Source organism: Octopus bimaculoides, chromosome 3 (genome assembly GCF_046866305.1).
Source record: "Octopus bimaculoides isolate indiv1 chromosome 3, ASM4686630v1, whole genome shotgun sequence".
NCBI lineage: Eukaryota > Metazoa > Mollusca > Cephalopoda > Octopoda > Octopodidae > Octopus > Octopus bimaculoides.
In genome coordinates this window covers 146,573,175-146,588,174 of record NC_142930.1, presented here as the reverse complement: position 1 = coordinate 146,588,174, position 15,000 = coordinate 146,573,175, and the positions used below count along the sequence as shown (strand labels likewise).

General features: G+C 38.4%; 1 long non-coding RNA gene across 1 annotated transcript in view; it reads left to right on the top strand.

Moving 5' to 3' along the window:
- The first annotated feature begins 3,495 nt into the window (after positions 1 to 3,495).
- The window catches only part of LOC149136756 (uncharacterized), a 23,112-nt gene continuing 11,607 nt past the window's right edge, over positions 3,496 to 15,000 (top strand). The window contains exons 1-2 of the long non-coding RNA XR_016240936.1: positions 3,496 to 4,049; positions 12,453 to 12,527. This is a non-coding gene — a long non-coding RNA (uncharacterized LOC149136756). The remainder of the gene's footprint in view (positions 4,050 to 12,452; positions 12,528 to 15,000) is intronic.

Below are 15,000 nucleotides of genomic sequence, written 5' to 3'. Positions count from 1 at the left end.
TCCACGTTTTTTTGCAACGTCCTGTACCCAGATATGCATCTATATATACATGTAGATGTAGGTATGTACATATATGTACGTATATATATGCATATATTCACATAATATTTGTATTATTGACCGTTGACTGAACACTATTCAATTTTTTTTCTCCGTGTTTTTCTCCTTGTCTCCGTATTCTTTCTGTTGAAGAGCGTAGCTCGAAACGTCAAAGACTTTCCGTATTCCCGAGCGTCATACTAATATATACTTTTGTTATTTACACCACCTGTCCTCGTCTGTTGTTATTATTTGTATATTCTCCCATATATATATATATATATATAGGGGTTATGAGAGGTAATGGTGTCAATAAGACCCAAAGGTGTCAGGTAATGCTGAGTAAGTGCTATGGACAGACTATTGTTAAGGTCCAATCCAGGTTCAATAATGATACGAAAGAGGAGTCCAACGTAGGTCGTGTATTAAACATGTATATATATAGAAATTAACAGATAAACATTTTCTCGAACCGTCTCTGATGAGGGGATATATAAAATATCCCGGGAACAGCTGTAAGACCTTCTCTTTATAAATGTTCTGAAAAGTATTCACAGCCTTCGATTTTTTGTCTCGATTTTTTGTCTCATTCTGTTAATATATATATATATATATATATATATATATATATATATATATATATATATATATATATACACACACATATATATATATAAATATATATATATATATATATATATATATATATATATATATATGTTGTTGTACTTGGGGATGGTCATATTGCCAGTTTAGCCAATAAAAACACACGCACTGTATATTTGGTGTTAATTTGCTTATATATATATATATATATATATATATATATATATATTAACAGAATGAGACAAAAAATCGAAGGCTGCGAATAGTTTTCAGAACATTTATAAAGAGAAGTTCTTACAGCTGTTCCCGGGATATTTTATATATCCCTTCATCAGAGACGGTTCGAGAAAATATATATATATTTATATTCATACATATATACGCACAAATACGCCCTTGTACATATATAAATACATAGAAGGAACTGGCATTCTGTCGATTGTGATGATGAGTGTTCCAGTCGATCCCGCTCAACGGAATAGCCTACTCGAGAAATTAGTGTGAAAGAGGCTGACCACTCCACAGACACGCGTACCCTTACTTAGCGTTGTTCTCAGGGAGATTCAACATGACACAGATAGGAGAAGGCTGGCCCTTTGAAATATACATACTGCCCATTTTTGCCAGCTGAGTGGACTGGAGCAAGGTGAAATAAAGTGACTGCAGCCATACTGGAACACCGCCTTTAGTCGAACAAGTCGACCACAGGACTTATTCTTTGTAAGCCTAGTACTTATCCTATCGATAACTTTTGCCGAACCGCTAAGTTACGTGGGTGTAAACATACCATCATCGGTTGTCAAGCGATGACGGGGACAAATACACACACACACCCATAATACATATATATATATATATATATATATATATATATATATATATATATATATATATATATATATATATTGTTCATATTTATAGAAAAACAAAGAAGACAGGTGTAGGAACAAGCAAGTGTATTAGTTTGACGCTTGGGAAAAATGGAAATGTCTTTTACGTTTCGAGCCTACGCTTTTGAATAGAAAGGAATAAAAGGAAATAAATAGAAAGAGAATGAAAAAAACGTGTTGAATTCAGTGGTCCAACATGACAAATAATGGACCACTGAACTCAACACGTTGTTTTCATTCTCTCTCTGTTTCCTCTTATTCCTTTCTGTCGAAGAGCGTAGGCTCGAAACGTAAAAGACTCTTCTATTCTTCCTGAGCGTCAAACTAATATACTTGCTTGTTGTTCCTACATCTGTCTTCTTCTTTGTTTTTCTATAAATTTGAACTATATATTATACTCTCACGTGGTTACCCCAGTTTGATCGTGATTGAACTTCCTACTCCCTTGGTCTTGTATATCTTAACCGCTTCTAGAACTTTCAGCATCTCTCTCTTCCTCTACATATCAGCACTCCACCTGGATCTTCGTACTCTTTTGGATTCTACCTTCACGGATCTCACTGGTTATTTTCGTTTTGGTGCGTGTGTGTGTGTGTGTGTGTGTGTGTGTGTGTGTGTGTGTGTGTGTGTGTGTGTGTGTGTGTGTGTGTGTGTGTGTGTGTGTGTGTGTTTGTACTCCCGCCATCGCTTGACAGCCGATTCTGGTGTGTTTATGTCCCCGTAACATAGCGGTTCAGCAAAACAGATCGTTAGAGTAATTACTAGGCTTACAAAAAATAAGTCCTGGGGTCGATTTCTTCAACTAAATCCCTGAAACAAGTAAAAGAATACAAGAATATCAATGAAAACAAACATTTCGAATGGGGTGAAATATAATTAAATTATTCATATACAAAAGAATGCTGTAATTGTATAAAATGAGAGAAAAAAGAACAACGAACAGCTTCCAATTCACGTGCTTAAGGAGAATGCTCGACATCAAGTGGCTGCAAAATGTCCAAAATGACACAATTTTGACAGACGATGGGCATCAACAAGATCAGTGACGTAATAAGACACACACTGGGACTGGATCGGACACGTCCTCAGGCAAGATAGAGAAAGCAATTGTACGGTGGCACTTAAGTGGCGGTCTGAGGGAAAAAGAGCAGCAGGGCAACCTAAAACTACATGGCGAAGGACGAGGAGAAGGGTGGAGAAGCTGGAACGAGACCAGAACAGCGGCAGGAAACAGGGTGGGCTGGAAAGATCTTATGTGCCTTATAGCACACAGAGAACTAATTATACAAAAAATATGAGATAAAAGAAGGAATAAATTTTTTTTTTTTTTTTTTTTTCTTCAGTAATTAAAATTTCTTCTGGAAGGGAATAATAAACATTTCTCTTTATTGAGTCTGGGAGGAATAATGCTAAAGTTTACTTGGGCTGCATTTGAACTCAGAACGTATAGAAGTGGTACAATGTTCCTACGACACTAGCAAGTCTGCCAACTCACCACACTAAATTAAGCAAAATTAATAATGGTTTCAAATTTTAGCTCATGGCCAGCAAGATCGGAGTTCAACTGGTACTTATTTTATAGACCCCGAAAGGATGAAAGGCAAAATCGACCTCGGCGGAATATGAACTCGGAACGTAATGAACGAAATGCCTCTAAAGGCATCATTAATATTGGTTTCAGATTTTGATACAAGGCCAACGATTTCGGGAGAAGGGTAAGTCGATTACATTGACCCCAGTGATCAATTGGTACTTATTTTACTAAGCCCGAAAGGAATGAAAGACAAAGTCTACCTCGGCGAAATTTGAACTTAGAAAGTTAAGACGGACGGAATGCCGCTAAGCATTGTGCTAACGATTCTACCAACTCGACGCCTTAAAGGCATATTTAATATTGATTTCAAATTTTGACACAAGGCCATCAATTTTGGACTAGGGATGAGTCGATTACAACCATCTCAGTGTTCAACTGGTACTTATTTTATCGACCCTGGAAGGATGAAAGGCAAAGTCAGCCTCGGTAGAATTCGAACTCTGAACGTAAAGACAGACGAAGTGCCGTTAAGTATTTTGCCCGAAACGGTAACGATTCTACCAACTAGCCACTTTAAAAGGCATAATTAGTATAGATTTCTTTTGCTACAAAGCCACAGGTGGGTTACAACCTGGGATACTTAGAATATTCTTTTACTACTACACACGCACACACACACACATAATACATACATAATACATACATGCATACATACATACATACATAATGGTTACCTCGTCATGTCAGATAATGGCCTCTTATATTCATCCAAAAAATGAAATTTATAATGAAACATTGGTACGTCATTGAATTTAAGTGTTAAAAGCTAGTCCATCACTTTTGTTACGCTCTCTATCGTCATAATAGGTTCCGATGACAAACATTACACAATGACTGGCATTATTTTAACTGCACGTTTTATGTCAAGAGGATCTTTCTTCCGGAAGAGCTGCCAGCCTCGTGGCTTTGTCAAAAATAAGGTGAGCTTTGTCTACCCCTGGAAAATCTATCTAAACCATTGATGGAACCCTGACAGATACTACCGTTCTGGGTCAGAACGGCCCTGGGAGTAATAGCAATTAAGGGGTGACTCCACGCTCCCCACAGCGCCAGAACTCCCGATCTGGAGCCTCACCACCAGATGCAGTTTAATGTCATACCCAGCACATACATACATACATAGGCGTAGGAGTGGCTGTGCGGTAAGTAGCTTGCTTTCGAACCACATGGTTCTGGGTTCAGTCCCACTGCGTAACACCTTGGGCAAGTGTCTTCTACTATAGCCTCGGGCCGACCAAAGCCTTGTGAGTGGATTTGGTAGACAGAAACTGAAAGAAGCCCGTCGTATACATGTATATATATATATATATATATATATATATATATATATATATATATATATATATGTATGTGTGTGTGTGTGTGTGTGTGTATGTTTGTGCGTCTGTGTTTGCCCCCAACATCGCTTAACAACCAATGCTAGTGTGTTTACGTCCCTGTAACTTAGCAGTACGGCAAAAGTGACCGATAGAATAAGTACTAGGCTTACAAAGAATAAGTCTTGGGGTCGATTTGCTCGACTAAAAGCGGTATTCCAGCATAGCCGCAATCAAATTGACTGAAACAAGTAAAAAAGTAAAAGAGAGTATACATACATACATACATACATACATACATACATACATACATACATACATGTGTGTATTTCAATGGTATGACTGACGAAGATGGCTACAGGTTCAACTAAAAAATACAAATCGACGTTTATTATCTTTATCTTTTTTAATAAACTCAATTGTGTGTGTGTGTGTGTTTAATGTGAAGAATGTGTTAGTGCCGTAAAGAGGGGATAATTTCTCTTAGCAAAGCCTACGACGTAGGGATGATATTTGATTTGCAACAGTTTATTCACTTTTTATCCTAATGTTTCATTTACTTGAGATGGCTGACATGTCTCAGTTGCACAGTTTCATTTATAGGAAAACAAAAAGCGCGCGCATGCATATTAAACACTCGGAACATTTTGTATGTTTGCGTCAATAAGTCATTGGATGCAGACATTTCCGAACGGTTTAGTAGCTCGCTTCGCAAAAACGAAGTCCTGCGTTCGATTCCACTATGCGACACATTGAGCAAGTATTTCTGTCTTTCATAGCCTTCCGGGCGGTAATTCGAGGCTTGTAAGTGAAACTGACTCAACAGAAACTTTGTTGAAACTCGTTGGATTGAGTGTACCTGTAACTCAAAGAACCAGTTTTATCACACTGTTTATATCAAGATTACGACAAAGGTACACGTGTCTGTGGTAGACGTGTCAGCCGTTTGAAAGAAGCAACGCTTTGTTGAAAATATTGTCTAGTACTGTACCTTTCTACGGCAGGACAAAAAACTTTTGTAAACTACTCTTTGAAAAGGCTCTTAGTCATCCATACCGTCAAATGAGAAGTAGATTAGACTTAGTGTAACCCTTGAAAACTGTTGGATTTTGGGGGGAGTGATATGAGTAAGGGCGTTAATTTCATATCACTAGCGGTATTTCATCTCAAAAACGAAGTGTCAGGAGATTTTTGGAAGCTAGCCGTTTTGATTATAATACAATGGGCAGCCAGCACTGTTAATCAGACAATTGGCCTTTTCACTGTCGAAACCGATGGATACTCCACTGATTCTGCTGTACACCTCTCTTTACACATAAGCAATATCTATTTCTAATATAGACACAAAACCACATCATTTGTAACAGTATGTTGAAGTCAATTATAACTACTCATTACTTAAAGGGTCTTCGGATTAATCGACCCCAGAAAGATGAAAGGCAAAGCTGAACCTGATCCCTATGGGATAAAAACTCAAAACGTAAATGAAAACAAACTACATATTGTAAAGCATTATATTATGTCCACTGCCTTATCGATTCTGTCATTCACTACCACATAGAGATAAGCAATACGGAAAACAAAACTTTCATCTATGAAGTGGTCGATAAAATACAGTACTAATCATATACTAAGAATCACTTTGAAGGTCTATAAATTTCACACACACACACACACACACACACACACACACACACACACACATTAAAAATAAAACAACCTTTTGCTTTGTATCTATGTGAAATAATGTTAAAAAAAGAACGAAGTGACTCAGAAGAAGAGTGAAAATTAATACGACCATATCTAAAGGTCTCAATGAAATACTAAGTTTCTTAGTCATCCGAATTATTTTACTTCTATGTCAACAAAATGAAATAGTCTTTTATATTTTCCAATAATCTCTGTTATTGTTATTGTTAAAAAATACTGGAATTAGAGTTAGCGTCACTGATATTAGCTAACCTCGCTAAGTTCGGTGCAAAATGTTCTTTTCTATGCAGGGACTAACTTTATTTGGGTAACAGGTAGTTCATTCTCCAGAAAAAAAGTGAAACTAAATTACGCTGAAAGTGGCGACAGCGAAATTCAATAATTTCATTGCGTGTGTGTGTGAGTGTGTGTGTGTGCGCGCGCGCGCGCACACACACACACACACACTCTCTCTCTCTCTCTCTCTCTCTCCCTCTCTCTCTCTCTCCCTCTCTCTCTCTCTCTCTCTCTCTCTCTCACACACACACACACACATATATACGAGGGGAAGTCAAAAGCTATCCGTACTTTTGCCAAAACTTTCCTTAGCTTGCTCGCACTGCCTTCAGCGCTCGCATGCTAAAAGGTGGAACTCTTGTGGTTATCTAACCGAGGTTTGACCTTGGTCGCCCCCGTTTTCTTTCTTGTATTACAGAGTAAACAATAGCAGCTGCGCTGGCAGTGTACACCAGAGAAAAACAGAAACCTGTGAACCGTTTCCTCTGGTCTGAAGGTGTGTCGGTAACTGAAATTTATCGCAGGCTTTCAGTATAATACGGGGACAGCGCTCTAACACGTAGAAGTGTGTATAAGTGGATCAAGAAGTTTCAAAATGGTTGGACAAGCATCAAGCACGAAGAGGGATCAGGACGCCCAGCAACCTCCAACGCTGATTCAACAAGCTCGGGAGATGTTTCTGGCGAACCGACGCGAGACCATCTATGAAGTGGCATGTTCTCTGCAAATTACTCATGTCTCTGCGTACGAAATCATCCACAAGCTTCGCTTCCGTAATGACTGTGCGGACACCCGTGCCAAGGGTGCTAACCGAAGTACATAAAAGGGGCCTGCAGTCACCAGCGTAGGCTACAGTTAGCTGCTGGCCAACAGACTGAAACCAGCATTTCGCAGTAAACACCGGTCTATTGTCAAAGCGAGTGTTATTGTCACAACAATGCACGTCGACATACGGCTACCAACATCGTTGAAACCGTTGAAAAGTTTGGTTTTCGAGTTGCTGGGACACCCTGCATACAGTCCAGATCTCGTCCATTCCGATTATCACATCTTTGGACCGCTCAAACATCCTTTCCGAGGTCATCGATTTGCTACGGACAAAGAAACACAGGAAGCAGTGCATAAATTACTGCGCGACCAGCCGAAAACCTTCTCCGACGGAATAAGCAAATTTGTGGACCGCTGGAAGAAGTACATGGGAAAGCAAGGAGAGTACAGTAATACCCCACTTTACAAAGATCTGCTTTATGAGACTCAATGTTTGCGAGTTTTTACGAGTTTTATTTTCTGTTTACGACTTTTCGCTTTACAAGCGTTCTCCGGGAACGAATTAACTCGTATACCAAGGCATTACTGTATGTCGAAAAATGATGCAATTGTCCAATTGCTGTTTTCGCTTTAATAAATTACAGAAACAAGAATGATACATATAATTTTTAATTATATATATATATATATATATATATATATATATATATATATATATATATATATATATATATATATATATATATATATATATTTATGAACAGCCAATTGCAAGCATTTTCTGTAGTATCCTAAATCTGGGACTACAAAACAAGCAACGGTCTGTAGATTTCGTTATTGTTAAACCTTACATCATCCCTGATCGAGCAGACCTTTGATCAAAGCTGTGACTATTCCATATACTTTAGGGTTATATAGGCCTGCAGTATCTATTCTGTTCTTGTCATTTTAAAGACGATGGTATGTGATTTAGAAGAGATTTAGCTGTAGTTTCTAGGAGGTAGAGTAACCTCGTTAAGGCTTCCTGTTTAAAGTCAATAATATGGTATGGTCAATTAAATCAACTTCAACTTCTTTCAAATTTGACCTGGTATCCAAGTAACTGAATCGTTACTGCTTTTGTTGTCGTTATGACCATGGTTTCCGTTGACACCGCTTTAAAAACCATCGTTGTTCCGTAGTTATAATTGGACGCAAACTATAAAAGCCCATTGTATAAATTGTGCTTTTAATTGAAAAAGTACAACCTTTTCAGCCACTGTGTCACGCTGATTCTGCCTGAGAATTACGTTAAGTGTACATATGTCTGTGGTGAATGTAAGACACTTTATTTCATGTTGCTCTAGTCCACTCAGCAGAGTTGTACCTGTAATTCAAAGAGCCAGCCTTTTTCATATCTGTGCCATGCTGAATCTCCCTGAGAACGCGCTAAGGTTACGTGTATTTGTGGAGTGCTCAGTCACTTGCACGTTAATTTCATGAGCAGGCTGTTCCGTTGATCGGATCAGTTGGAACCTGAGTCGTCGTAACCGACGGAGTGCCAGTTTCATGCCTGTGCTATATTCAGCTGCTTCGCACACTAATTCACCTAATTCAGTGAGTAGGTTAGGTTGCCCAATTGAGCTCGGTGTGATTTTAACAAGATTCAGTTGCTAATTTTTTAGATTTTTTTAGTCAAATGAATCGACCCTAGTAGTTTTTTTTTTAATTCTGATACTTATTCTACCGGTGTCTTTTGCCGAACTGTTAGGCTACGAGAACACGCCAACACACCAAAACAGGTTGTCAAGCGGTGGTGACACACACACACACGTACATACATGCATACATACATACATACATAATACATACATACATACATACATACATATGACGGGCTTCTTTCAGTTTCCGTCTACCAAACCCACTCACAAGGCACTGGTCGGCCCAAGCCTATAGTTGAAGACACTTTCCTGAAGTGTCACGTAGTGGGACTGAACACGGAAGCATGTGGCAGGAAGCAAGCTTCTTACCACAAAGCCACGCCTGCGATCAAACTTATTTATATATCTATCTGTTTTGTAAGTCACTCTCAAGAATGTTTCAAATAACCGCTCAGTGAGTTTTGAGATATGACAAAAAAAGAAAAGGAGAAAATAAATCTAAGAAACTGCCTTGCTTATCCGGTTTTATTTCAAAGTGACCTTCTCCTAGAGACATAGTTTAACAAATCCGAGCGGTATCTCACACCCAGCGGTTACCCAGCACATCGGACACAAACTGGGAATTTCTAAGTGCCAATAGAGCCAGAAGCGCTTTTATCAAATTGGACAAAGAATGGCGATCAAAACAGATTGGAAGGGAGACAAAAATCAAACTCTACAAAACGCTGGTAAGACCTATACTTCTTTATGCCTGTGAAACTTGGAAAATGAACAATAGTGATGAGAGAAAACTGGATTCTTTTCAGTACAAAGGCCTGAAGAAAATAATGCAGATATGGTGGCCAAACATCATATCTATCAACGGACGAACTCAACAAAATAACCCAAGTCCCCAGGATAAGCCAATCAGTAAAAAGGAAAAGATGGAATTGGATTGGACATATATTGAGAAAGGAACCTAATCATCATTGCATGATTGCCTTGACTTGGCAACCTGAGAAGAGAAGAGTTGGTAGACCAAAAACCACATGGAGAAGGACAGTGGAAAAGGAAAGGAATCAAGCTAGATGGTCATCATGGAATGCAGCAAGAAACTAGAAAACGAGCGTGGAGGCCTTATCTGCCAGCTAGCGCGAAGAGGATACATAGATAGATATTTAAGAAGGAGTGACAGGGACTGTCTCTATTCTAAGGTGTTAGGCTTAACCTGATACTTGGTTTGACACACCTACTTAGCTACTAGGCTACTTTAAAAAAATTCATTCTGTTGCAAATATTCTGGTCAAGTCGCCGGTCTCAAGATAACTTCATACAACCAGTTTCGGAGCCCCTGAAAAAAAAAAGGTATGGGTGCTGGCTTAACTTCATACTACAAGTTTCGGGGGCCCAGAAAAAAAAGGTATGGTTGCTGGCTTAACGTATTTTCTGGTATACAAGTCGAATTTTTCAGACCAAAATTTACAGCCAAAAAAGGTAGGCCGACTTTGGAGATCCAAACATTCCACGTGAAATACAGCAGGATTTGGAAAAACTGCGACGATGTTTGAATTTTAACGCTATATGTTTACTCAATATACTATGTCGACTTGTATGCTGGAAAATACGGCACCTTCTTTTCTTTGGTTAAAAAGAATAAACAAATAATTTATTAAAGTGTTATAACCGCAGTACCCGTCAGAAAACGAGGTACGGGTTCAAGATATGCGTTGAAATGTTTTCAGAAGACATTGTTTAGTAATCCTTGTTTAGAAGTCAGGCTCTCAATTAACTTTCTACTATTATGCAAATGAGTTATGCCGGACACAAATTTATATATATATATGCATTGTTTGCTTTTCCATGATAGGGAATTATTACAAGAGAAAGACGCCTACATTACCTAGTGGTGAGGGTGTACGGCTCGTGAATCATGTGGTCATGCGTTCGATTCCTGGAACCAAGCGGTGTATTGTATCTTTGAGCAAGCACATTTCACTACAATGAGTACAAGTCGAATGCTAATGCAGCTCTCTCTCCCTTCAGCTGTTACATCCTGGTTAGTCCACAGTCAAGGGTGAGTGGGGGCCGAGAAGGTGTCTATGTCTGCTCGATACTAACATAGTCACTTAAAACAACAAGCAAGCGGATGGTACATGCCACCAAGCCGTGCTTACCCGAGTATGACAGCTGGTTGTATTTATTCGGACAAGTATCCCCATCTTGATTGTTGTAGTCACAGTAGTATCGGCCGTTGTACCCTCCTATCTTATTCATGTATCTGTTGTATTCGCTAATGTTCAAAGAATTCCAAGCAGATCTTTGATAAACCCAAAGGAGTAGATTGTTTTCGTTCTATGGTCTGCACCAGAGATATTTTCTTGGAATAATTCGATAATGAATGTAAGTGTCTTAGTATGTGGGCATAAGTTCGATTTCCATGTCAACCAGGACCTCCGATTCAAACAGAATGAGGAAGCGACATCACATGTAGGAGAATAGTTTAATCGAAGAATATTCTTATTATTGACGACGGAATTACAACAATCTACCCCCGTGAATCTAATAAATGGTCCGGTTTGATCTTCCGAGAGCGTTATCAAATATGACAGGCACCTGAAAAAGATAGGAAGACACAATGGCCAAAGCGTTATAACTATAAGAGTTGAGATGAAAGACAGTAGCCTGAATTTTTCAGTGTATAGTTTTGTTCATATTTTAATAAGTAGACTTCCGTTACTTCATCTGAACACCTTGAAAGAGAAACGGGCAAGATATAGTATAACAACGATATATATTAGCAACAAAGGCAGTATTAATATCGATAGGTTATATTTATCACCACTTAAAGATGGATGTTCTGTAAGAACAAATTATACTGCAGTAGTTACCATGAGAGAAACTCTCAAATTGGCTTTTTGGTGCAAAATTCACTCTTGTTTGATGCAAAATGCATTCTTGTTTGGTGCAAAAAGGACTCTTGCATTTTGTACCAAAAATCCAAATGAGAGTTCTTCTCATGATAACCGCAGTATAGTTTGTTCTAACAGAACATCCACGTCTAAGTGAGGATAGGCATTACCTCTCAGTATAATAACGTTCTCAACTTTTTCAAAGACATTAGTGTCGTAAGTGAAATGATATCCCTTCAACAGCAAAATCGCTGTATTGACTTGTCAGCTGATTTACCTCTTACGGCTCTATGCTGTGAGAGTAATACATTTGGTTGTCAGATAAGTTCGGTAATTTTTTCTTCTTATTCCTTGGCACTTCATCGTCAGAAAAGAAGTAAAATTTATTCAAATTTCAAAAACGATAAACATACATTGTAGAGGGAAAACAGAGTTAAAAGAAAGAAAGAAAGAAAACTACGATAAAAATATTTTTGTAATTCTTCAAGTAACATTGGAAATAATTAGAATAAATTGGTAGAGGCGAAAAAAAAAATCGAGCCCAATACTTCGAGCTGCCGCCATTGCCACCCGTCCTCTTTCTCAGATGTTTACTCTTACGAAATATAGGAAAAAAAAGAAAAGGATAAAACCTATCAGGATTTCAAATTCATTATCTTTCATATAATCTTAAATAATTCAATCATATAATTACATGTTCGATTGTTACATATATTACACAGATTTCGAGAACCTCCTCTCTGAAGAGATAAACGGAAGATTAACCAAGGATTATGACACTGGGGGAGGAGAATTTTGTAAGTTAGCCCTCGTAGCTATTATTTCAAAATGCGGTCAACTTATTCATAACTTTATTTATTTATTTGCTTCACCTTTTTGTAGCCACGTTGGCTGTGGTCGAGTGGTTAGAGATGAGAAATATATACAAATAGTTGTATGTATGTATGTGTGTGTGTGTATATATATATATATATATATATATATATATGCATGCACACACACACACACACACACACATATATATATACATATGCACACACAAACACACACACACACACACACACACATATATAAATATATTGGGGGTCTTTTAGGATATTTATCCGATGTGGGGATCGATTAAATCTTTTATGTACTTTCTCCAAACAAAATAAAATTTGTTTTCTTTGTAGCTGAATGAAAGCAAGTAATTTTACAATCTGTGTTAATTCGTTGTTGGTATTGAGGGCTGAATTGGTACAACATCCGACAAAAAAACCTTCCACTATTTGTTCCAACTTTTCAGGTTCTGAGTTCAAATTTGCATTTCGGTCCATCCAGTGTCGATAAAATAAAGTAGAGTAATCAAGATCTGTAGTCAATGTATTTGGTTAATACCTTCCCTTAAAAATTGCTGGCCTTGCGTCTAAATTAAAAGTTACTGCTCGTCTTTAGAAACAGGTCAGTCCTAACCGAGCACAAGCATATATGATCCAGAGTATTCTGTATTCCAGCTGTGACATGGGTCAGAACCAGATACTACATTAACTTACGGTTCAAAGGACCACAGCTTTTCTATACATTACTGAAATTCTTAAGAGATCTATATGGAGTGTATGTAAATATATTTAAGTAACATCCAAATATGCTACTATTTACGACCATAGATAAGTCTACGTTACGGCAAGAAACACAAACGTGAGCAACCATATGAAACTCCTTTACTCACCAAAAAACAACTATAGGTGGGCTGTATAAACAATAGCAACATTAATGGCGATGCTCCAGCAATCCACAGTACGAGGATTGAAACTAGTGAAGATGTGTGTATGTGTAATGCTTGTCCATCCAAAAAAAGAGTGTCGCTGATTCAACCAGCTTTTGATGTCATGGCACATTCAGTAGAGAGCTGATCCGATGCTTTAAGTAGTCCTAAAGTCATATACTTCACTATCGTGCGTTCTAATCTCTCCTGTTCACAGAATCGATAAAATACACAAAAGCGGACGGTTTTGAGTACTGGTACTGTTGCTAGTGTTGTTGTTGTTGTTGTTGTTGTTGTTTAACTCCGAGTCATCCCTTATCAAAACATAGATCAAAGGCATTCCAGCCATGATCATTCCATCTATTTCCCATAGAGGATTACATAATCCTTGTATTTGAGGATTATGTAATCCACTGTGTCTATATTTTTACGGTATGATGTAATTTGAGGGAGATGTAACTACTATTCACATCGCGTCAGACGGTCACATAGACATGGACATTACTGTTTCAAGTCCTCGTACTCATAGAGTCAGTTACCCCGGTTCCCATGGCGTGTAAGTAACCGAGATTACATTACCCTTGAACGGGACATTAGTTTGCCTCATGGCTACTCATTTGCAGCTGAGTGGACTGGAGCAACGTGAAATGAAATGTTTTACTCAAGAATACGACGCACTGTCCCGGACTGGATTCGAAACCACAATCTTACGATCGTGAGTGCAACACCTTAATCACTCGGCCACGCACTTTCTTCTTGATCACAATGAGAATCCCTTGAAATTTATACTACAAGAAGGAGGTGGTAATGGCTGAACAACCTGTTAAGTAATGTTCAAGAGCTTATTTTTAAAGCATGTTTCAAGAACAGTCCGCACTGTTCACGGCTTTACTGATCGTATAACTGGTCTAATAAAAATTATACTTTTTAAATCAACTGTTTGTACGGATACACTGCACAAACTTGGGTATGCGGGTATTTTGATTGGGTGTGTGGGTATTTTGAAAATAACTCATGGAGTGATGACCGTGCCCTGCACAGTCACGGGCTGCCATTCAGCCACCCTGCAAGGGATATCGTGAAGTCGTAGGACTTCAGCATGGCGGATTGTGAAAAGGTAGTGGAAAAGCTCGACTGAGCCAACAGTGCTTCTTACATTGATGCTGAGGGGAGGAATCCTAGAAGATCGACCGTCAGGATCACCAAGCTCTAGCAAGGGAGTGACTGCAACGCATCCATAGGAGTGCCATCCTTGGTTGTGTAATCAGCTGATGAAGGATTCACCATGAATCAAGCTTCGAATTCAAATTTATAATAATGGAATTAAATGGTGAGAGAGAGTCATGGAAATCAGCGATAAAGAAAAGAACTTTACAAATGAATTGATTGGAATAACAACCCAGTAATTAATGAGATGTTGAGGCGCGTGGCTTAGTGGTTAGGGTGTCAGCACCATGATCGTAAGATTGTGGTTTCGATTCCTGGACCGGGCGACGCGTTGTATTCTTGAGCAAAACACTTCATTT